The following is a 26,827-nucleotide window of genomic DNA, read 5'->3' as shown; positions in this document are numbered from 1 at the left end:
CCACCGTGCCACCCGGAATGTTGTCCATCATTCAAAAAATACATATTTCTTTCCCTTTTTTGTGCATTATAACACGAGAAAACAAGTTAATTTAAGCGATATTAAGGTTGTCATTGGGATACACCTATTTCGACTATGGACCCCTTTGGTATACATGCTATGGTCATGCATGAACACGTACACTGATAACATGTAACTTGCTGTATTTTGATGATTTAAAACACCACCGAAACTTTTGATAACACAGTTATGCTAGTCAACAACAACAATCTCCGCTCTCATTGGGATGGCTGTATCTTCCAGCACATGACGTGGACTCCGATCCTCAGGTAAAAAAAAAAAAATGCTGAGTCTTTGTAGCAAAATCGAGAGCTAGGTGTCCACTCTTTTGTCCGTGAATGACGCTAGCGAGACTAGCGATTAGCAATTCGTCGTGTTAGCGATAAGAAGTTTTGGTAGTGTTTTAAATCATCAAAATACTGCAAGATACTGCAACTGTTACATGTTATCATCAGTATACGTGTTAATGTATGATCAGAGTGTGTATATCAAATGATGTTTTTTTTCAAGAGGGTTTCATAGCTAAAATAAGTGTATTCTCATGACAGCATTGTAAGCTAGCTGAAACACAAGAAAACAAGTTAATTTCAGCGATTTTAAGGTAGTCATTGGGAACACGTACACTGATAACATGTAATAGTTGCAGTATCTTGTTGTATTTTGATGATTTAAAACACCACCGAAACTTTTGATAACACAGTTATGCTAGTCAAAAACAAGGATCTTCGCTCTCATTGGGATGGCTGTATCTTCCAGCACATGACGTGGGCTCCAGTCCACTTCAGTCCAGGTAAGAAAATGCTGAGCATCTTGTTGAGGTATTGTAACAAAATCGAGAGCTAGGTATCCACTCTTCCGTCTGTGAATGACGCTGAGACTAGCGATTAGCCATGCGTCGTGTAAGCTAGCTAGTATCAATACACCATAGGAAAGAAGTTTTAGTAATGTTTTAAATCATCAAAATACAGCAAAATACTGCAACTGTTACATGTTATCATCAGTGTACGTGTTAATATATGATCAGAGTGTGTATATCAAATGATACAAGGTTTTTTAAGAGGGTTTCATCGTCGAAATAGGTGTATTCCAATGACAGCATTGTAAGCTAGCTGAAATTAGCTTGTTTTCTTGTGTTATAATGCTTAAAAAAGGGAAATAAATTGTGACTGATGACATCACATCATACAAGGATTGGGAACGATGGGCAAAATTCCCCAATTCCCATTTAAATTAGGCACATCTTTATGACCGTGCTACTTAAAAGCATCAAAATCAAGAATCAATAGGAACCGGAATCGTTCAAATTGAAAGGATGCCCAACCCCTAGTCGTTGGCGGAGTGTTAGAAACATTGACAACCCCTCCCCCGGAAGACAACCATCAGTGTGACGGCGCCGTCTGCTCCCTCCTGTCGCCTCATTTGTTTCAACATCAGGCTGCTGTCTCAGAGGAGACTTGGGTTGTTTTTTTTTTTTGCCCTTGTCAGCAAATATCAGCTTTGAACAAAACTGCAAAGGTGAGAGGTATTCTTTTTTTTTAATGACTTTTGGCGCTCCCTATGGGTTGTGGTCAAATTGCTTTTCATATTCATGAAAGTGTTAACATTTTTGAATCATGAGAAATTGACAAAAGACCTTTGGACAATTGGTGGCTAAGTCAGTAATCAGTCATCCTTTTCTTAGTTGGCTTATACAAACAAAAACATATAGTCACGTGACACCCCAATTTAAATTACCGTGTGGGGATTAATTGGAACGCCAATATAAACAAAATCTTCAAAATGAAACAATACTTTTAAGAAACTAGTCCAAAAATGCTTGTCTAAGTGGACCGGAATGATTGGAACACTTTCTTTTTTCATTGTACAGGGTCAGGCAAAATGGTCTGAAAAAATTGTTAAATAAAAAGCAAATAAAGTAAAGAAACAAAAAAGTGTTTTTATTTTCGAAAAGTTTCATTATGTTTCATTATGTTTTAAAAGTGAAATCAGTTCAATCAGTCCAATTCATGGCAGCAACTGACAAAGAAACGAAAAACAATAATGTTATATGTACTTTTCAAAAATAAAAACTTTTTAGTTTCTTTACTTTATTTGCCTTTTATTTAACCTACAAATGAAACACTGTTTCAGTCCAAAAATGCTTGTCTAAGTTGACCGGAATGACTGGAATGATCTGAAACGTTTGTAGGTTAAATAAAAGGCAAATAAAGTAAAGAAACGAAAAACAAAGGCATTATATGTACTTTTCAAAAATATATATTTTTTTCTTTACTTTATTTGCCTTTTATTTAATCTACAAATGAAACACTGTTTTTAAGAACGTAGTCCAAAAATGCTTGTCTAAGTTGACCGGAATGATTGGAGGGCTTTCTTTTTTCATTGTACAGGGTCAGGCAAAATGATCTGACACATTTTTAGGTTAAATAAAAGACAAATAAAGTAAAGTTAATTTTGCTTTGTTTCTTTATAATGCCATTGTTTTTTGTTTCTTTGTCAGTTGCTGCCATGAATTGGACTGATTTCATTTTTTAAACGTAATGAAACAGAATGGCATTATATGTACTTTTCGAAAATAAAAACACTTTTTTGTTTCTTTACTTTATTTGCCTTTTATTTAACCTACAAATGTTTCAAATCATTTTGCCTGACCATGTTTTTTTTTTTATTTAAAAAAGCCAAGTGGGCTTCAAATGGCCCCCGGGCTTCACTTTGGACACCCCTGCTCTATACAATCAATAGAATGAAGGGTGATACACACACACACACGGTGAATATAATACTCATCCTTTTAGCAGCATTTCAATTTCTATATTAAAATGTCCGCCATTGTTTTATGACACTTGGTGCATTAGGGATTGGTCCACAGTGCGCTGATAAATTTGTTACGGTAAAGAGTGACATTACTGTTGGCAAAAGCTGGCTTACCTTTTAAGAGGGGTCTACTCCATTTGACCCCTGCTGAACACGCCAGGTTCCCTCTCATCATTGTCGTTGTCAGGCGGCTGTTGCCGGCTTTCGCTAAAGCTCGGATAACAGTTAAGATAACAGATACCATATAGCACAAGCATCCACAATCCATTCAAATATGGTGGCGTACCTCGTCCATCGCTCTCACACCAACGTCTCGGCTTTGGACTTCTTCTGTTCATCCTCCTGAAACGATGCCAAGCTCCGTATTCATTTGATTTCAATTGTTCAAAAAGTACTGCATGAATATCTGTCCTAAGTATAACAGTTGTTCTCTTCTTCTCCTCGTTGAAACACAAACATCCAATAATCCTACAAATGTAACGAGTTGTAAACACACCGCCATCTTAATCAAAGCGTCGCCGCATCGCTTGTTTATTTGCGACTTTATTTGTAAGGTTCTGCTTGATTCCCTCGATTCTACGTTCTTGACAGGAGAGCTTTCATCACAGCTGTAAGTACACAAACACAAACACACACACAAACACACAAAACCTGTCCGCATCCTGCAGGGGTGTCCAAACTTTTTCCAGCAAAGGCCGCTAAAGAAAAATTGAAGGATTTTGGGGGGCAATGTAATGTAAATGTAGGTCAATATATGCTAAGCTATGTGGAAAAACATCCATATGGTTATACTGTAGGTGACAAAACATATGAGTGTATAATTTTGTCTTTTTAATTAAAAAATAATAATAATATTATGAAGAAAGGTGACATTATTTTCAGAATTTTTATAAATTAAAAACATTTTTTTTAATTTAAAAAATATATACATAGTATAGTGACTGAAACCATAAAAATAAATAACTGTATGTGCATATTTATACACTCTCACTAAATTCCCATGGCTTCCTCCTTTGCACCACCCTACCTGTCAAACTTCCTTAAAGGTCATTAAAGGGCAAGCGTTATAGTATTTTTCACCAATTTCCAAAGTGCCAGAGGTGCCATAATACTCCAAAATCAAACAGGGAATCAAACCTGTGTGGCCTGTACGCTAACCACTTTAACACCGTGCAGCCACAATGCCATGAAACATCAAAAGCGATGATAATGATGACCTCTCAAACGTTCAGCAAACAAATGCGGGAGATTTTTCTACAACATCATAATAACAGCATAATAAGGGATCTTGAACCAACTTTATTGTGGTGGTCCAAGACTTTTGGACAATGCTGTACTTGGCATTCATGCGTGATACATTAACATAATAAAAAGGCAATAAACGGCATTGAAAATTTGTATATTTTATTGATGAAATTTGCCAAAACAAAGTCATACAATGATAGCTGTACAAAGTACATGAAAAGGTATTTATAGCAACACACAATTGACCCAGTTTACGTACAAGGTAAATTCATTCATTCATTCATTTTCTACCGCATTTTCCTCACGAGGGTCGCGGGGGTGCTGGAGCCTATCCCAGCTGTCTTCGGGCGAAAGGCGGGGTACACCCTGGACTGGTGGCCAGCCAATCACAGGGCACATATAGACAAACAACCATTCACACTCACATTCATACCTATGGACAATTTGGAGTCGCTAATTAACCTAGCATGTTTTTGGAATGTGGGAGGAAACCGGAGTACCCGGAGAAAACCCACGCATGCACGGAGGAGAACATGCAAACTCCTTACAGAGATGGCCGAGGGTGGAATTGAACCCTGGTCTCCTAGCTGTGAGGTCTGTGCGCTAACCACTCTACCGCCGTGCCGCCCTACTTTTAATAAAAAAAAATTGAAAATATAAAATTAAACAAAATTAGTAAATATCAATCCCAGCTGTCTTTAGGTGAGAGGCGGGGTACACCCTGGACTGGTGGCCAGCCAATCACAGGGCACATATAGACAAACAACCATTCACACTCACATTCATACCTATGGACAATTTGGAGTCACCAATTAACCTAGCATGTTTTTGGAATGTGGGAGGAAACCCACGCATGCACGGGAGAGAACATGCAAACTCCACACAGAGATGGCCGAGGGTGGAATTGAACCCTGGTCTCCTAGCTGTGAGGTCTGCGCGCTAACCACTCGGTCGAAAAATTGAAAATATAAAATTAAACAAAATTTGTAAATATCTGCTAAGCATCAGTTCAGCATCAGTGATTTCTGAGTCCAAATGTCATAATTAATGCAGCATCAGCACCGATTCCCCATTCCGCAGGTTCAATTCCGGCGTCTTTGCATTCAGCAGTCGTCGGAGCGATCAATGCACAGCTACAGCTGGTTGAAGGGGACCAAATCCAGTCAACAGTTGATTTGGTTCCATTTTACCAGCTTTAGCAAAGCATTTACATATGTGGTACTTTAGGTAGGGGGTGGGGGGGGTGGTCTGGATGGACACCTGCAAGAGTAGGACAATGTAAGTCAGTGGAAGCAAGTAAAAAAAACACAGAAATATGCAGACACATAGTAAACACACGCCTCCCTTATCAGAGGTCGCCCTTGAAGGAACGTATGTTTTGCATAGACAAAAGCGAACAATATGACAACACAACAATCAAGCAGAGATGGAGGACGTAGATGAAGGGAATTACGGTGGAATGCAAAACGGAAAAAAGCAAACAAAACAAATAAAGTAGGTCTTCTTGTCTTTCTATCTTCCCAACAATTATCGTGGTAGGACATGTTTGTTTGCATGGACAATAGGTTGTGTTGAGTGGCTGCATGGCGGACGAGTGGTTAGCACGCAGCCTAGGAGACCTGAGTTCAATTCCACCCATGGCCATCTTTGTGTGGAATTTGCATGTTCTCCCCGTGCATGTGTGTGTTTTTTTCCGGGTACTCCGGTTTCCTCCCACATTCCAAAAACATGCTAGGTTAATGAACTCAAAATTGTCCATAGGTATGAATGTGAGTGTGAATGGTTGTTTGTCTATTCTTTCTGGAAGATCTAGAACGTTTTCTGTACGGGTTATTGTGTGTAGCTGCTCTATAGGAGTCCAAGGTATTTGTCCATAGGTATGAATGTGAGTGTGAATGGTTGTTTGTCTATATGTGTGCCCTGTGAAAAAAGATTCCTCTCATTCCATGTGGAAGTGGTAAGTTTTTGGATTCTTACTATGCTCTTCTCTGCACGATCTGCACTACTCCGGTTTCCTCCCACATTCCAAAAACATGCTAGGTTAATTGGCGACTCCAAATTGTCCATAGGTATGAATGTGAGTGTGAATGGTTGTTTGTCTATATGAAAACAGCTTGACAGTGACTGATGTGAGTCCAAAGAAATACAACTAGAATAGGTGCAGATTCTGGAAGATCTACAAAGTTTTCTGTGCGGGTTATTGTGTGTAGCTGCTCTATAGGAGTCCAAGGTATTTGTCCATAGGTATGAATGTGAGTGTGAATGGTTGTTTGTCTATATGTGCCCTGTGAAAAAAGATTCCTCTCATTCCATGTGGAAGTGGTAAGTTTTTGGATTCTTACTATGCCCTTCTCTGCACGACCTGAGTTCAGTTCCACTCTCGGCCATCTCTGTGTGGAGTTTGCATGTTCTCCCCGTGCATGCGTGGGTTTTTTTTTCCGGGTACTCCGGTGTCATCCCACATTCTAAAAACATGCTAGGTTAATTAGCGACTCCAAATTGTCCATAGGTATGAATGTGAGTGTGAATGGTTGTTTGTCTATATGTGCCCTGTGATTGGCTGGCTGGCAACCCCGCCTCTCGCCCAAAGACAGCTGGGATAGGCTCCAGCAACCCCCCACGACCCTCGTGAGTATAAGCGGTAGAGAATGAATGAATTAATTTTGTATTGCGTTGTGGTCTCCTATAGAGCAGCTACACACAATAACCCGCACAGCAAACGTTTTAGATTTTCCAGAATCTGCACCTATTCCAGCTGTATTTTTCCTTGGATTTGTGCTTCCTGCCAAAACGGTCTATATTTCCCCCACAACCAGCCTCCGGGCATGCCCACTCCACTGTGATTGAGCACACAAATGACTCCCCTAAAGGCGTACACCAAATTCTGCTGTGATTGGACGAAACACCCTAAAGTTATAGTGTCATTTGTTTTGTATAGAATGTGACAAATGTCACGTCAATCTGACTTATAGGACAAACACTCATATCTTTCATATTTCTATAGCCTGGTGGACATACTTTATGATGCGATCAGCAATCTCATAACAATTGCACCCCTTTCCTGAGTCTGTTAGGCAATAGCTTAGCATTTAATCATTAGCGAATCGACTGCTTAAAGAGTATTGACCCTGCAATCCGAGCTATCAATATCCCGTGGCTGCAAATGTAAATATTCACAACTCACTAGTGTTATTTATACAACACAGTCTCTTCATGCATAAGTTGTGAATTGAACCTGCATTTCCCCAAAAATGGAAAATACATGTCCAATATGAATAATGTTATGTTTATGTTTTATATAAAAAAACAACAACATTGCTAAAATAACACACACATAGAAAAATACACATAATTATCCAACATCAGTAGAGATGTATTTTAATTTAATTTAATTTAATTTAATTTAATTTAATTTAATTTAATTTAATTTAATTTAATTTAATTTAATTTAATTTAATTTAATTTAATTTAATTTAATTTAATTTGTCACGTACCGAAGTATGAAGTGATATGACCGTACAATGACATAATGAGTACCATAGTAAGTGTCAATATAGTGATATGTATAGCACATCATGACTGGTTCAAGACTCTTCATCCTTGTATTTAGCAAACATTCCTGAGATCATAAAGAAGTATTGGATGACATTTTTAGGTAATTGGTTATTTTTAGCCTTATGCATTATTTTAGCTGTTTGAAGATGAACTATATCAGCAAGTTGAAGTATTTGTGATTTTAGAAATAAGGAGTTAGTATGTTCTCTGTAGGCAGCATTCTGAATTATCCTTACTGGCCTTTTTTTTGCAGTACATTTAGCGAGTGAAGATTGCTTTTATATGAATGAGCTGAACACGTATCGTATGAGTTGTATGAGGAATGGGAAATTGGGTAAAACAGAAACGGGCAAAATTGTCACAATCTCCCATTTCAAACTGAACTTTAGTCCCAGAAAATGTGGAATTACGGAAAGAGTTCATATTATGTACTATGGTACTAGGTGGGCCTCCTTAGGTCTGATGGGGATCGGCTGGCTTTTTGTCTATTCTGGGTCTGTGCTGCCCACTGCATTCCTGCCCATATATTGAAAACCAGGGAGGAGGAGGTGCGGCGAGGGACAGTTTGACACCAGCAAAGAGGGACAGGCGGGGACGACGCATCGGGGAAAGTCAGTCAGGCGGGTCACGGCAGGAAGGTCAGTGAGGGTGCGAGGTATCCCGGGGGAGCCGCGCATAGCTGCAAGTGCGCTAGCGTTGTTACAGAACAGCTGCCAGCCTAGCGGTGAGTCCTCCACTTCCAAGTCAGTCCCACGGCAGACTCTGTCACTCTTGTTCAACGTCTCATTTTCACTTCATGGCCCGACGCCAGAGCTCGACAAGCATGACCTCCCGTCAGCTCTGAGCCGCCGCAGCTTCTGGCCTCAAAGACTACCACTTCCTGTCATGCTCTTGACCGCTACGGGGAGGCCTGCACAGTAGTGAGGCCACCATGAAGAGAACAGCCATTAAAATCCACTTAAGAAGGCAATAATCCTCTGTAATGCTGCATGGGAATCAAACACATACATATACACGCCATCCGAAACACTTTGCATGTCTGATGACGCTGTCAGCCAGTTGGTAATTGGCTTAATGCTTAAGGCCTACTACACTATACTAAAGTAGCGGTGAAAAACGCTGACCTGTCTTATGTCTGTAGGCTTTATCTTCACTTCTATTTATTCCTGCTAATTCATTGGAAGGGGGGTGGGGGGGGGGACGGAAATTTACAATAGAACAGTCCTAATATTTTTAAGCATTTTTGCCAAAGATCATGTATATGATTATATATGGCTAAAATCATCGCACAGCAACTTAACACCTGTTGCTGTGAATATTCATTAATTCATTTTCTACCACTTATCCTCATGAGGGTCGCGGACATGCTGGAGCCTATCCCAGCTGTATTCGGTGTATACTGGAGCCAGCATTGTCAAAAGTGATGAACGACAAATCTAGTGACTTTTTCTGCCGTCCCAGGGGAGTTGTTTGGTATTGGGGCATCAAAAGTGAAAGCACGTATTGCTCTGCAATTTGTGTGCTCAATCACAGTGGAGTGGGCATGCCCGGAGGCTGGTTGTGGGTGAAATAAAGACCGTTTTGGCAGGAAGCACAAATCCAAGGAAAAATACAGCTGGAATAGGTGCAGATTCTGGAAAATCTAAAACGTTTGCTGTGCGGGTTATTGTGTGTAGCTGCTCTATAGGAGACCACAACGCAATACAAAATTAATTCATTCATTCTCTACCGCTTATACTCACGAGGGTCGTGGGGGGTTGCTGGAGCCTATCCCAGCTGTCTTTGGGCGAGAGGCGGGGTTGCCAGCCAGCCAATCACAGGGCACATATAGACAAACAACCATTCACACTCACATTCATACCTATGGACAATTTGGAGTCGCCAATTAACCTAGCATGTTTTTGGAATGTGGGAGGAAACCGGAAGAAAACCCACGCATGCACGGGGAGAACGTGCAAACGCCACACAGAGATGGCCGAGGGCGGAATCGAACTAGATCATATAGATGATTTTTGACGTACGTTTTTCAGTTGGTCGCTCCTTTTTAAATAAAGGTTTTTTGACTTTTTTTATGACTGTCCTCTCATATGAAAAAGACTGCTCTGCTGTTTTTGATTTTATTTTAAGGAAAACAAGTAGTTGTAGTAACGGTACTATAGTCCTAGTACATCAACACTGCTATACAGGCTGTATGTACATTGACAGTGCAGTTAGGGTTAGTGCTAATGATGCTGCAGTGCACTGCAGACAATGACTGACTGATTTCTCCCGTCCTCCCTCCTGCATCCAAACGTGAGCAGCACCCTGCGCTTGACTCAGCAGTATTCCTGCACCTGATTGGTTCGTCGGTGGAAGAGACTGAAGCAAACCCTTTTATCCTCCGGCTTCACTCTCCCTGTAGATAAAACACGTCTTCTGGATAAGAAAAAAAAAAGGCATACTGACCTTGAGCGGCAGCTGTGCTCAGGTAGCGAAACGTATGAACTTCTCCTTTATCACGACGCCGCAATGATAATGCTATCTACACTGCAGGCCCACACAATACATGCTAACTAACTTATACCCCTTGACTTTATTAAAGCTTTATCTCCAAGCTCATACTTTGTGATTATTGCAGTGTTTATCATCTTTATTTTTCACGCAAACAATTTAATCCTCAAAGCTCTTTTATTCCTCCCATCTTTTAATCTAACGGTAACACCCTAAAGACGATCAATAGCTATTTAGGATGACATATTTAATTATATCCTCCTTTCTCTCACACTCTCCATGCCTTTACTTGTTTAATTTAACTTAACACTCAAAAGGTAGGTAGTTGTCCATCGAAACATCCCGCCTTGTTTGCTACGCACGGAATAAAAATTAATTCAGTGTTTGGACTAGCTGTGTTATGATTTTAGTCATATACGTATATGAATAAAATCATCACACAGCAACTTAACACTCAAAAGGTAGGTAGTTGTCCATCGAAACATCCCGCCTTGTTTGCTACGCACGGAATAAAAATTAATTCAGTGTTTGGACTAGCTGTGTTATGATTTTAGTCATATACGTATATGAATAAAATCATCACACAGCAACTTAACACTCAAAAGGTAGGTAGTTGTCCATCGAAACATCCCACCTTGTTTGCTCTGCACGGAATAAAAATTAATTCAGTGTTTGGACTAGCAAATCCTCACACAGCAACTTAACATATATATGAATATGTACAACTAAAATCATCACACAGCAACTTAACACTCAAAAGGTAGGTAGTTGTCCATGGAAACATCCCGCCTTGTTTGCTATGCACGGAATAAAAATTAATTCAGTGTTTGGACTAGCTGTGTGCTGTGCGGTGATTTTAGTCATATATATGAATATGTACGACAAAAATCATCACACAACAACTTAACACGTAAAAGGTAGGTAGTTGTCCATGGAAACATCCCGCCTTGTTTGCTATGCACGGAATAAAAATTAGTTCAGTGTTTGGACTAGCTATTTGTCAGTATGTACTTAAAAACAGCAGAGCGCGTCTGTCAAATAAATGATCTTTGAAGAGTGTTCATGCAGTAAAGTTATTGTAGTGGAAACTAATAACGGTAGGTTAAGTTATGTCAATAAAAGTCTTTCCATAGGATGGCAATCGCAGTCAGTATACTGTAATATACTGTATATCGACCTCGACAAGATATGGAAGTATGTTATCTAAATCCAAGCAGCCTTGACTCCTTGCTGGAACACGTTGTCAACATACCAGCGCCCTCATCCATAACTTTAATGACAGGAATAAAAAGACGACAAAGAGGAGAATAACGGTCCTGCCAATGTCGCTGCGCTCATTTTATGTGGCAGGAAAATGCTGAGATGAAGTTTCCAACACGGTGGAAATGTGGTTGTTTAAAGATGCTCGAGGCGGCCAATTATTTGATGGTAAACTCACATAAGGATATATAAAATAAAAAACAAATCTACATGGGACTTCCAGGCAAAGATAAAACGGAGACAAGTGGGAATGATGGGGAAAAGCTTGACTTGAGACTGGATTTAAGAGGACTGCAGGAAGGGTACCAACAAAGTTAAATCAAGCAATCTTGAGTGACGTCAGGATCTTGACAAAAGGACTGCAAGGCTGCCTTTTGTCTTTTGTCTTTACCTTCCTCCCTCAACCTACCGGCAACTCCCATTTGTATGCCGGGCACACTCCGAACACGCAACCCACCACCACTTCTACTTATTTCAGCCGTGATTCATTAGAGGCCGCAAAGGGGTCACAAAGGTCCTCTTGATATACATACTGTCCAATGTAGTTTAAAACCCAAGTACTAAGGAACACTTCTTTAGCTACACAGATCTCATCCGTCACACTTTAAACATACTTTGTCCACTCATAACACCGTCAATATGAATGCCTCTCAACAATCACACAATGAAAATAATACGAATCAGATTTCCATGACTAATAATATTAGCCTGAATGACTGTATCTCAGCATTAACACAACAATAATAAAAATAGGGTTTTACACCAATACAAGTAGGATTTCAAATATGATTTCATGCATAATAACAATGCAAACACACACATACCTGTACAGTGAAACTGAAAATGGCTCATTAAATCAGTTATGGTTTCTTTGATCATATCCATCATGTGGTGTTAAGTTACTGTGTGATGATTTTAGTTTTATATATATATGTGAATATGTATGCCTAAAATCATCGCACAGCAACTTAACACCTGTTGCTGTGAATATATATATATATGATATATATATATGTTATAGATATATGAATATGTATGGCTAAAATCATCACACAGCAACTTAACACCTGTGTACTGTGTGACTATTTTAGTCATATATATATGAATATGTATATATGTATATCTCTCTCTATATATATATACATATATTTTAGCCATACATATTCATATATATGACTAAAATCATCAAGTTGCTGTGTGATGATTTTAGTCATATATATGAATAACAATGTATGGCTAATATATATATATATATATATATATATATATATATATAATATAGTAGCCATACATTAGCTAATATACATATATAGCTAATATATATTAGCTAATATATATATATATTAGCTAATATATATATATGTATATTATATATTATATATTAGCCATACATTGTTATTCATATATATTACTAAAATCATCACACAGCAACTTAACACCTGTTGCTGCGAATGTATATATGATATATATGAATATTTATGGCTAAAATCATCACACAGCAGCTTAACACCTGTGTGCTTTGTGGTGATTTTAGTCATATATATAAATATAGATTATATATATAGATTATTATATATAATATAGATTTTAGTCATACATATTCACATATATGTATGACTAAAATCATCACACAACAACTTAACACCTGTTGCTGTGAATATATTTATGACATATATATATGTTATATATATGAAAATGTATGGCTAAAATCATCACACAGCAACTTAACACCTGTGTGCTGTGTGATGATTTCAGTCACATATATGAATATGCACGGCTAAAATCATCACGCAGCAACTTAACACTCCAAAGGTAGGTAAGAAGCATACAGTAATATCCCGAATGACACTGCTGGGAAGAAATGCAACATGGGATATTATTGTATATTAGCTACAAGCGCATCACGAGTTCCCTTTTTGTTACCGTTTCGTCACTGACTGGTGAGCGTCACAGTATTTAAACAATTAGTAGCAGTACAGGAAATGTCACAAGATTAGAACAGCCGTATAAGTGGCAGGGTTCAAAGTTTATATACTTAAATTTTGGGTATTTATTTCTTTGACATGTCACAAAACGGGCTGAAATTGACAACAGGTAGTGAAACAAAGAAAGTATTCGACACTGTTAAACATACATATAAATACATAATACTATTATTGTGAATGACTTGCTTTGAATACAATAAAAATATTTTTTAAGGATTATATTAGCACTAATTATTGTCTCTCAGCAGTCACACAATAAAAATGAAATATATTTTGGTGTATAGCAACATTACTCTGAATAATTGTATGAATCTGTCAGCGATTCATACAATGAAGTTCATAAATCAGGAATAGTAATATGATTAAAAATAATTGTCTCTCCGCATTCAGGTCCTAAAAATACCCCTTTGTCACGTAATTATATAATTACATAAACATAAAAACATAATTACATAGTAAGCTATTAGAGGTTAGAGGTGTGTTGTGTTGTTTCACACTTAATAGAATTTGATCTCGTCAAGGCAATGTGCTGACATCCGCGGCGTGGGGTGTTCACTTTCTCCTAAAAGGACCCCATAAGTGCTACAAGAGCCTGAGGCCGACACACACACACACACACACACACACACGCCGTTAATGCTAATAAAAGGTTGTTCTCCGTTTTTCGTCTTCTGTTCACTAAACCTCCGAGTTGCGCCGAATCTCTGCTGCTGATTCAGCATTCCTTCCCATCCGTGTGTTGAACGCTCGGCGGTACAGATACTAATCCAGCGATCATATACTGTAATTGTCTCCGAGCAACAAAATGGAAGCAATTATCGCAAAGCACACAACGATTCAGGGGAACCGATCACAATGTATGACTCTTTATGGCTTTCGGGAGAGATTTACTTTGAAGACACTCATGCTCGCTGTAATTTATGTCCTTTTACGACCTTGGTCTGATTCTCCATTGTTTTTCTTTTCTTTTTTTTTTTTTTTTTTTTAAAGAATATTGATCACTGCCTTTCTTGTTAAGAGACATAAACGCATCATTCTCTTACTTCCTTTTTCCTTCAACTTCTGTTTCTCTTGTGAGCGGCAATAGCAAAGGAACGTTAACTGAGTTTTTATACATGTACTATAAACATATGGCAGTCCACTGTATGTACATTGACCTATAAATTATAAACAGGTGTCAGTCCATTCACATATAATGTAGAAATATCCCAATCATTTCACATCCATCCATTTCTCCATTCTTATGAGGGTCACGGGGGTGCTGGAGCCTATCCCAGCTGTCTTTGGGTGAGAGGCGGGGTACACCCTGGACTCTAACTTATAATTCAAACATTCATTCATTTTCTACCGCTTATCCTCACTAGGGTCGCAGGGGTGCTGGAGCCTATCCCAGCTGTCTTTGGGTAAGAGGCGGGGTACACCCTGGACTCTAACTTATAATTCAAACATTCATTCATTCATTCATTTTCTACCGCTTATCCTTACTAGGGTCGCAGGGGTGCTGGAGCCTATCCCAGATGTCTTCGGGTGAGAGTTGGGGTACACCCTGGACTGTAACTTATACTTCAAACATTCATTCATTCATTTTCTACCGCTTATCCTCACTAGGGTCGCAGGGGTGCTGGAGCCTATCCCAGATGTCTTCAGGTGAGTGGCGGGGTACACCCTGGACTGTAACTTATAATTCAAACATTCATTCATTCATTCATTTTCTACCGCTTATCCTTACTAGGGTCGCAGGGGTGCTGGAGCCTATCCCAGATGTCTTCGGGTGAGAGTTGGGGTACACCCTGGACTGTAACTTATAATTCAAACATTAATTCATTCATTTTCTACCGCTTATCCTTACTAAGGTCGCAGGGATGCTGGAGCCTATCCCAACTGTCTTTGAGTAAGAGGCGGGGTACACCCTGGACTGTAATTTATAATTCAAATACATGCTGTGAGCACCAGTCGGTCCATTCACATAAGCAGTTTAAACAGCTGTCTGTCTATTTGCATACATTGTTGCCAACTTGGCGCTTTTGTCGCTAGATCTGGTGATAATCCAACAAGCAACGAGCGACAAATCTAGTGACTTTTTCTGCCGTCCTAAGGGAGTTTTATGGTATTGGGGCATCAAAAGTGAAAGCACTATTGCTCTGCATTTTGTGTACTCAATCGCAGCAGAGTGGGCATGCCCGGAGGCGGGTCGTGGGTGGAATAAATAAAGACCGTTTTGGCAGGAAACACAAATCCAAGGAAATACAGCTGGTATAGGTGCAGATTCTGGAAAATCTAAAATATTTTCTGAGTGGGTTATTGTGTGTAGCTGCTTTTAACCTAGCATGTTTTTGGAATGTGGGAGGAAACCGGAGTACCCGGAGAAAACCCACGCATGCACGGGGAGAACATTCAAACTCCACTCAGAGATGGCCGAGGGTGGAATTGAACTCGGGTTTCCTAGCTGTGAGGCCTGTGCGCTAACCACTCGGTTGCTGTGCAGCCAATACAAAGTTCATTCATTCATTCATTTTCTACTGCTTTTCCTTACAAGAATCGTGGGGGGTGCTGGAGCCTATCCCAGCTGTCTTTGGGCAAGGGGCAGGGTACACCCTGGACTGGTGGCCAGCCAATCACCGGGCACATATAGTCAAACAACCATTCACACTCACATTCATACCTATGGACAATTTGGAGTCGCCAATTAACCTAGCATGTTTTTGGAATGTGGGAGGAAACTGGAGTACCCGGACTCCACACAGAGATGGCCGAGGGTGGAATTGAACTCGGGTCTCCTAGCTGTGAGGCCTGCGCGCTAACCACTCGGTCGCCGTGCAGCCAATACAAACTTTTGAAAGTTATTTTATTTTGATGATTTGATGGCCAATTTTAAACAAAGAAAAAAATTACATAATTTTTTTAGTAATTTGTAATAGTAGTCATAGTAATTTGAAACCCAATTATGTGTTTTAATTAATTTAATCTAATTATTAATTTAATCTAATTATTGTGTTTTTATTCACATTTTTGTCTCTTCTACCAGGTTATGCTTTTTTCCGACAGTATCTGTAACAATGACATCATCGAGTGACTTCTTTAATTAAGACCTTCCAGTTATAAAGACCTAAAAAGGCTAAAAACAAACTTTTGTTGACAGGTCCAGGGCCAATGGCTACTTTTCTTACTGAAAAGTTGGCAACATCTGTCTGTCCATTCATATATACATAAAAAAAATTGATGTCATCAACTTTAAGACAATGCATTAAAAAAAACAAAAAATCCTAACAGCAAATCCAGCCAAAGGTATTTCAAGGTAATATTACGACTCTCTAAACATAACACAAACACAATCTGAGCTTCACACATTTGAGTATGTGCCCTTGTTATTTTAATTAAGTCCCACAAAATAATGCATAACAACAATGCTGTGTTCATTTAAAGGCAGCACCCCCCCCCCTCATATCTACTGTAAATGAAACAGCAGCTATGGAGGAATACACTAGCCATTAAATTAGACCGGAGCTGAGGCTACCGTCTTCTAGCTCATTTTTCCTCAGCACCATAAACCATACGCAAGCTTCCTCATAATATTCTATCACGTGGGCCGAAGCAGTGGATTTATTGTCACTTGTCCACTCAAATCATAGTTTCATTTAGAACATGTAGCTGCAAAAAAAAAAAAGCAGCTAAAATGTGAGGCATGATTATTTAAAGGTCATTCCATATTCGTAACATGAGTAAAGGGAGGAAATAGCATTAATTTTTGCATAAAAATCAATTTTATAGATGTGAGTCAATACATTTTGAAGCAGAATTGAAACAGGGTATGGGGTGGGTGACTTCACCACTGCGCCTCAGCCTTCAGGTTAATTACAGCGTAAACAACAAGGAAATTACAACAGTACATAGTAGTAGTAAACATATTTCATTCTTAAATTATTCGCTAACAAAAATGTATTTATAGTTTTTTTTCAACCAGAACACCTGATCCCAAAGATATATTTATACACCTTTTAGTTTTTTTTAGTTTTTTGTCATTGTATTGTCATATCACCTTGTACTTTGGTACGTGACAAAAAAATAAAATAAAATAAAATAAAATAAAATAAAATAAAATAAAATAAAATAAAATAAAATAAAATAAAATAAAATAAAATAAAATAAAATAAAATAAAATAAAATAAAATAAAATAAAATAAAATAAAAACGTAAACTATATTAGGAAAGCAGGAAGTGAACAAATATAACAGAATTTACCTTGTACTTCCGTACAGAAAAATTCTAAATTAAAAAAAAACAAAAAACTTAAACTGTATTATGGAAAGCAGGAAGTGAACAAATATAACAGTTACTGATTGTAAAAGTACCAGATGGAGGGGTAGGATTTAATAAGCTTTGCTTCTTCCTACTCCTTTTGGACATGTGGAACTGTGAACTGATTATGTGATGCATTCAATTGCAATCTGATGCATGTTCAAATGAAATAAAACCATTACCATTACCATTACGAGTGTTTTGAGCCATCCCAAACTTCTTTCAGGGATCACTTCCAAATGCGGACACCTCATTATCTGAAACTTTGGCATCATTTAACACAAAAATACAACATTCTAACAATATTTATTGGTCAGAAAATTAGAAAAAGTGTTATAGGTCCCCTTTAAGAAAGAAAAGTCAAACATTATCGGCTGCACAGTGGAAAGTGGTTAGCACGCAGGCCTCACACCTCGGAGACCCGAGTTCAATTCCACCCTCGGCCATCTCTGTGTGGAGTTTGCATGTTCTACCTCTCACATTCCAAAAACATGCCAGGTTAATTAGCGACTCCAAATTGTCCATAGGTATGAATGTGAGTGTGAATGGTTGTTTGTCTATATGTGCCCTGTGATTGGCTGGACACCAGATTTTTCTTCTTTTCTTCTCTCCGTCTTAGATGTTGTCATCATTTACACTTTATAGAGTACAATCGGAGCACTTCACCTTTTAGCCATTGTCTTGCGGTTTCTACGTAAAGGACAGATATCGATGCAGACACACACACACACACACACAATCTACTGGAGTCTAATTCAAGCAGATGTCTGTTTAATTGATCGAAACAAATGACCTCAGCATTGATCTCCATCCCAGAGTAGGGGACTGATCAGATTCTTTGTGGTGTGTATGTGTGTGTTTATGTGTGTGCCAAACAAAGGGGGTACTACTCCAGTTAGTCTAAACCAGGGGTCTCAAACACGCGGCCCGCGAGCCAAATGCGGCCCGCAGGACGCTAGTTTGAGGCCCCCGCCTTGATATAAAAGTTTAATGTTAGTGCGGCCCGCGCAAGTTTGATATGGATGCTGTATGGTATCATGTACCCAGAAAAAATTATTATGTTTGATTAATGTTCATGTTAAAGGATAAATAACTGTTAATAGTTATCCTCCCTATCCGTGTGGAAGTGGTAAGTTTTTGGCTATTTAAGTTGAAAGGAAATAACTTGAAGGCTACCGTTTAGGTCGCTAGCTCTCTAGTTTGCGAGTTAGCATGTGTCTCAAGACCCTGCAGTTGCGCAATATGTTGTAAATAAAAAAAGTATAAGTGTGACTATAGTCTCTCTCTAATAATGCTTTGTTAATTTTAATCTGAAAAAATAATTTGTCTACCCACCAACTGTATGTGGTTTCTTAAGTTTTTATTATTTGCTGTTTTATTATTATTATTATTATTATTATTATTATTGTTATTGTTATTATTATTGTTATTATTATTATCATTATTATTATTATTATTTTATTTATTTATTACTGATTAATTGATTTTCTTTATTCTTGATTTGTTTATTTATTTTTCATCTTATTTTGTGCAGAAAAATAAAAATGAAGATATTTGAGAACAGTGGAATGTTTTATCAGAGCTTTTATTGTAGAAAATCGGAACCAAAGCACTGAAAAAGTTTGTATATTTTTCTGTTTTTAATAAATGCGTTTTTTTGTTTGTTTTTTTTGGAAAACCTGATGCGGCCCAGCCTTGCCCAGACCCTAGCTCCAGTGGCCCCCAGGTAAATTGAGTTTGAGATCCTTGGTCTAAACAATGAGTCATAACATGGTACAGCCATTACTGTAAGTATGTGATTATCAATAATGCTCCATTTGTTGTACTTAAATTAATAAATGACCATCTAGTCAAGGAGAGATAGAGTTTTTTCTCATCAATACTCATCAGTAATGTGTTTTTACTACTATTGCAACATTGGTTCTGTTGCCGCTATATTGTGCAATATACTTATCAATGAATGCAAGGTCGGGGTACCCCTATGTGGGTGTGTATGTGTGTGTTTCACTTTTAAAAAGGACCCCTTCCACCCTAGAGTTGTAAGTCTCGGGCTGGCTCAGCATGGTGCCGCAGTCAGCATTGTTGCATATTTAATGTCCTGATGAGAGCTTCCACCTGCTGACACAGGAAAAGTGACAGAACAATACCCCTCCCCTCCACAACATCACCCCCTTCCATATAATACACACTTAAACACCATCATCGATAGGCTCCTCTTATTTGGCATTGCTTTATATATCATACGCTCACACCGGATTGACTGCCTCCAATTTTTAAAATTTGTAATGTCCAAAAAAATTAAGCTGTAATATTATGAGGAAAAGGTTGGTATGCTATGAGAATTACATTGAGAAATTAAATCACAGAGAGGCGGATTTCCTTATATGGTTCGTAGTTAGGAAGCAATGTGGCCGTGTGACCAATCACAGCGGAGTGGGCATGCCCGGAGGTGGGTCGTGGGTGGAATAAATAAAGACCGTTTTGGCAGGAAGCACAAATCCAAGGAATAGGTGCAGATTCTCAAAAATCAAAAACAATTTCAGTGCAGGTTATTGTGTGTAGCTGCTCTATAGGAGTCCATAACTCAATACAAAGTTCATTCATTCATTTTCTACCACTTATCCTAACGAAGGGGTGCTGGAGCCTATCCCAGCTGTCTTCAAGAGGCGGGGTACACCCTGGACTGGTGACCAGCCAATCACAGGGCACATATAGACAAACAACCATTCACACTCACATTCATACCTATGGACAATTTGGAGTCGCCAATTAACCTAGCATGTTTTTGGAATGTGGGAGGAAGTCGGAGTGGTTAAATTTATATATGGCTAAAATATATATGGCCTTTTTTCACTATTTTTTGTTGAGAACTGATATTTTGCCGAAACTTAGTTAACTCAGCAAGAAGTACATTCACTTTTAGGGTTAAAAGAGAATTTACTTAAAGTCATTGTGTGTATTTTTGCTTTGTTTTAGTTTTATTGTACTGTTTTTAAACTTCCTTTTGTACTCGTTTGACAGTAGAACGCAAAAACTGCAGTTTAAGAAGTACGTTTTTATGGGGTTTTTTTTCTCCACTTCAGGCAAGTACTCTCCAAGCTTCATTATACAGTGGTTAACTTCTTTTTACACTTGACAGTTAAGTATATTTAAAAATACGGTGCGTGAACCTTTTGTCGTCAATTAACCGAGCATGATTTTGGAATGTGGGAGGAAACCGGAGTACCCGGAGAAAACCCACACATGCACTGGGAGAACATGAAAACTTCACACAGAGATGGCCGAGAGTGGAATTGAACTCGGGTCTCTTAGCTGTGAGGCCTGTGCAGCCCAATACAAAGTTAGTAAAATTTCATTTTGATGAATTGATGGCTAATTTTAAATAAACAAACAAAGAATTAAGTTTGTTTGTAACTCAAAAACCTAATTAAGGTGTTTTTATTCACTTTTTTGTTTGTTTTACCAGCTTATGCTTTTTTCCTACAGCATCTGTAACAATGATGTCATCGAGTGACTTCTATAATAAAGATCTTCCAGTTATAAAGACTTAAAAAGGCTAGAAACAAACTTTTTTCTGATGAAAGAAGTTAGTCTAAAGTTGTTTTACTTAGTTACAATGTTTATGTTGGTCTTGAAAGTTCAGCTCTTCTCTAAAAATGCGCCCCAAAGTGATCACAAGCCATCAGTGCACTGTCAGCTTCCGAGGCACACTGAGAGCGCCGAGTTCTACAAATCTGTCAATCACGCAGGTGGCTGAGATAAAATATGAGATAAAATATGGAAATAATTTTATTTTGATGAGGTGATGGCCAGTTTGAAATGAACGTTTTTGTGTTTTCACTCACTCACAGCCTTAATTTTTGTTACATCATATGCATCTACCGACTTGATGGCTAACACCCCCATTTTAGAGAGTGCAGCATCATCCATGCTATCCATTTAGCTATCATTTAATCACTGCACCATTTACTGGAAATGTGTGCAATATACGAGTGAACCAAGAAAAGATTCTTTTTCAACATTTTCCATCTACACATAACAGAAGCATGAAAAAGATACCTGAAAATAATCTATGCAGAAAATGCTGGTGTGTGCAGCAGCATCACCACTTTAGGAAGATTTCTGCAGCATCAAAAGCTGAGTGGACTCAACCGGAGCACATCAGGGCGGAGATATTATGCAAACTCATACTGCCAATCAGACAAAATGACTTGAACAGCACATGTTAAAAGTATCCTAGTGCGGAGTAGTTAATAACGACAAAAAAAAAAAAAAAAATCTGTTGGTCGCCAAATGTCCCAACCTGAGATACATACTTCTTTACATTCCATAGCTGCTCTTGTTCATATGGGCATATAAAGAAGTATGTCCCCCAAGCAGGCCACAGTCCTTCATGGCATCCCCCCACCCCCATCCTGACGTCATCCACACGGGACATCGTCAGGAAATAATGCTAACAAGATCCACTCACTGGTCCTACAAGACTAAAACAACAGGACTGAGAAAAACTGGGTTTTAGATTGGGTATAGGAGTTAAAGTAAAGTAAAGTTTAGGGAGTTATGACATGACGGACTAAACTGAGGACTTAAGTGGCCGGGATAACCTGGAAACTAAAGCTGCAGGACTGAACTATGTGGACTAAATTTGCAGGACTAAATTTGCAGGACTAAAACCTAAAACCTGCCTCTTTGCCGGAAGACAGCTGGGATAGGCTCCAGCATGCCCGCGACCCCAATGAGGATAAGCTTGACAGTGACTGAGGTGTGTCCAAGGAAATAGGTGCAGATTCTGGAAGATCTAGAAAGTTTTCTGTGCGGGTTATTGTGTGTAGCTGCTCTATAGGAGTCCACAATTCAAAGGGTCAAAAAATGAGCATAATAGGTCTCATTTAATATAATAATAATAATCATCATTATAGCTGCACGACAGTCAAGTGGTTAGCGCGCAGAACTCACAGCTAGGAGACCCGAGTTCAATCCCACCCACGGCCATCTCTGTGTGGAGGTTGCGTGTTTTCTCCGGGTACTCCGGTTTCCTCCCACATTCCAAAAACATGCTAGGTTAATTGGCGACTCCAAATTGTCCATAGGTATGAATGTGAGTGTGAATGGTTGTTTGTCTATATGTGCCCTGTGATTGGCTGGCCACCAGTCCAGGGTGTACCCCGCCTCTCGCCTGAAGATAGCTGGGATAGGCTCCAGCACCCCCTGTGAGGATAAGCGGTAGAAAATGAATGAATGAATGAACTTTGTATTTGAGTTGTGGTCTCCTATAGAGCAGCTACACACAATAACCTGCACTGAAAACGTTTTAGATTTTCCAGAATCTGCACCTATTCCTGCTGTATTTCCTTGGATTTGTGCTTCCTGCCAAAACGGTCTTTATTTTTTTTTTCCACCCACGACCCACCTCCGGGCATGCCCACTCTGCTGTGATTGGTCACACGCCTATGAACCATATAAGGATATCCTATGGACTAAACTGAGGACTACATCTACAGGACTAAAACATGACGGACTAAACTGAGGACGGAAGTGACCGGGATAAACTGGGAACTAAAGTTGCGGGATTAAAACCTAAAAACCGCCTCTCGCACAAACACAGCTGGGATAGGCTCCAGCCCCCCCCCCCCCCGTGAAGCGGCAGAAAATGAATGAATTAAATCTGCATCACAAAAAGATGTGGCACAAAAACTGCAGAACACAGATAAAAAAAAAACACGTAGGACTAAATGGGGGGGGGGGGGGGCAAAGCTGCAAAACTAAAAATGCAGAACAAAAAACTGCAGTACTATCCTTACAAGACTAAAACTGCAGTAGTAATCGGTCAGTGTAGGACGAAAGAATCTAAGCACAACATCTGGTGATGATGTCATCACTCAGCATTGTCACACTTCACCTTGACTGTCACTATCATGTGAAGTAACGACGACAGCAATATGTGTGTGTGTGTGTGTGTGTTGCAACGTCCTAGTGGCAGATGTTGTATTGCACCTCGCCCCCGTCTGCAGCCCCTCCCTTGATGCATCAAGACATAGTAAAGAGACTGTAAGGAAGATATGCCTTTACTCTTTTTTTTTTTTTTCCTATAGTCACTGAACGTCCCATGTGCTGCCTCTGCAGTCTCTCTCTCTCTCTCTCTGGACCCCTCCCCATCCTCCTCACCTTCACTGCACAAAACTTTTACTTTGACGTATAGCAGCTTGTCCTGTCACTGAGACCAATAGGAGCACTTTGATGCTTTTAAGGACCCACTGCAAAAATAGGAGGATAGGAGTGCTTGTATGTTATTAAGGACCGACTCAAAGATTGTCTATGTTAATTGTACTTATTGGATCTTTCTACACACACACACCATTTTGTGTAGAATCAATAGTAATTTATAAGGAAATGTACAAAGGCTGAGTCGGGCTTTTAATAAATTGAACCATTGCTTCAGACGACATAGTAAAAAAAAAAAAAAACGTACAAGGTATTAGTATTTGATTACATCAATATTAGCGCAAAGTATTCTCCAATTTGCTGACACAGGACAATAATAAATGCAAGATTGTTTTAAATAAATGTAGACATAAGACAGCAGATGGTGTAAAAGTGCAAAATTTGTCCCCCGTGTCCTGCCATCTGCTTTAAACATACATAACACGCCTGCATATTTGTGTGCTTCAAACATTGGTTAAACAGTGCCCACACACGTCAGAGCTAGCGGCGCTAGTAATTAAAGTAAAAGTCTTGACTATAAATCACAACTCATCCTTCGTTACGTCCTCCCTTCTGTTCTTTCCACTCCTGGAGAAAAGCTTTAGTAAATCAGCAGCCAGTCACCACAACAGGACCGCCGATACAATACAATATGGAGGGTGAAGCCAGTGGAATTCCCGACACTAAAAGTAGCGCTGTGGGATCGACTAAAGAAGGTGAGCATGCATTGGAAAAATAACAAATGAATAAAATGAAAATTAGTTAATAAATTCATTAATAAATGTGATTATAATGACAAGTGAAGTAGCGGCCTCCACAGTTGTTCACATCCAGTTTTTCTTTACGTAACCTAGTATGGAAAACACTGGAAAATCCGGAAAAAATATAATAAAATTGAAATAAAAGGTTAGGATGTGCTAAAAAATGAAGACAATTAAATATAATATACATAAAATATAAATAATATAATATTCATTCATTAATTTTCTACTGCTTTTGTGTGGCGGGGGTGCTGGAGCCTATCCCAGCTGTCTTCGGGCGAGAGGCGGGGTACACCCTGGACTGGTCGCCAGCCAATCACACAGCATAATATAATATATAATATAATAATAATATATAATATAATATACATAAAAATATATAGTGTGTCTCAAATTAATTCAATTCTAATCCCAGTTTTACTGCAACATACTCATTATTTTGTGTGTGTACACTGTAGTTCACATTTTTAGTAAAAAAAAAAAAAAATTTAAATTAATTAAATATAAAAAAAATATGCTATGCTGTTTTTAAACCATGATCCTGCGTTGACTCTCTGAATTTCAGCACGCAAAAAGGCAGTAGGCAATATACTGTACAATACATCAGCAAGGAATTTCAAATTTCCCGCAGAGAATGTCGGAATATTTGTGATAAAATGATCTACTATCATGATTTCATGATTTATATTTGCATATACTACATTAAAAAAAAAAACCCTACCAGGACACATGTCCACTTCTAACAACTGCAGGTCCACTATAACCAGCAGAGTCCTATTGGACACCCGACACTTTGCCACCTCCAGCATACTCTCAGAGGGGGGGCTTGACCAAACAGCTGACCATCACTGATCTCCACGGTATTTGCAAAGTCGGTAAAATTAGCATGGGTAGCGGATTAGGAGCACATGCGTGATACTTTTAGACACTTTGCATCGAGCTATTATTAAACTCTTTGCCTTCTGGAAAAAACTCACACACACACACACACACACACACATATACACATGGATGGCTATATATATATATATATATATATATATATATATATATAATATTTTGCTCACAAAATGCAGAAATGTCAGAGCACAATTATTTTTTTTTGGTCGCAAATCCAGATACAACTATTGTAGATTAATAGGATTTATATTAGATGCTAACATCAATACAAAATTATTAAAAAAATACAGTATATGTTCATGTTGAAAGACTATTTTAAAATGTATTTTCAGGTCCAGCATTTACATTTTAAAATAATAAAATAAAAAGTAAATTTTTAAAGAAACAATTAAAAAAAAAACATTATTTTTGGTGCAGATCTGGGTACAAGTGCAAATGGTGCGCTGCCCAACAAAAAACATAAGAATTTTTCCTTATTTATTTTGGGTATTAAAATATAAATTTAAATAAATGCAAGTGTAAGAAGAAGTTTTTGTCTGAATATTTCATTGGCAATATTTTTTTTTACAATAATAAAATTAAATAAATTTATAAAAAAAAATTATTTGCATGTATTTATATTTTTTTCTAGTCAACGCTGTACCAAAAACTGTTATATTATAAAATTTGGTGGAATCGGTTTCTTCATTACACTGCACACATATTGATGCCAAACACTCACATAGGCAAACAAAAAGACTATAACTGCATTTCAACACTACAAGTCTGAATCTCACAAACGCCAGTATGGAACTCAACTTCAACCAACCAGGATGCACAACCGCAACCTTTGACCTTTTAACCCTGAGTAAAAATGTGCCGTGTCAGCGTTTTGTTTTTTTTTCATCCCCTTACCACGTGCATCGCAAGCTTCACTGTCAGGATAATTTGAACACAGTATGTCAAAAATAAGAATAATTATTAAATCCACATATGAACACAATGAAGGAAAGTGAATACACGTGAAAGACACCTACCTAGCGGATGTCAAAGTGGTCCAGAAGAGGCTGGGCGGCCCGTGCGGAGTGGAGGCGGTCACTGCAGGCGGAGGCTGGCTGGGAGCTGAATCAGCGATGGAGAGTTTAAGGATGCGGAGAGAGGAAGAGGAAAGAGGAGGAGGAGTGAAGGAGAGGACAGGAGGAGAGAAAAGGAAAAGGGTCACGGGACTTGCCTTCCCTCTCTCCCTTGATGGTTATAATGAGAGAGGTGGAGGATGGAAGGGGG

General features: G+C 38.6%; 1 long non-coding RNA gene across 1 annotated transcript in view; it reads right to left on the bottom strand.

Annotated features, from left to right (window-relative positions):
* Positions 1-26,616, bottom strand: part of LOC144901998 (uncharacterized) — a 31,381-nt gene extending 4,765 nt beyond the window's left edge. The window contains exons 1-3 of the long non-coding RNA XR_013630217.1: positions 26,581-26,616; positions 3,158-3,213; positions 2,986-3,078 (exon numbers count right to left, since the gene is read on the bottom strand). This is a non-coding gene — a long non-coding RNA (uncharacterized LOC144901998). The remainder of the gene's footprint in view (positions 1-2,985; positions 3,079-3,157; positions 3,214-26,580) is intronic.
* Between the last annotated feature and the right edge of the window lie 211 nt (positions 26,617-26,827).

Source organism: Doryrhamphus excisus, linkage group LG17 (genome assembly GCF_037039965.1).
Source record: "Doryrhamphus excisus strain RoL-2023G ecotype Guam linkage group LG17, RoL_Dexc_Guam_v1.1, whole genome shotgun sequence".
In the NCBI taxonomy this organism is placed as follows: domain Eukaryota; kingdom Metazoa; phylum Chordata; class Actinopteri; order Syngnathiformes; family Syngnathidae; genus Doryrhamphus; species Doryrhamphus excisus.
The sequence above is the reverse complement of the archived record's forward strand: the minus strand, read 5'-3'. Positions and strand labels throughout refer to the sequence as shown.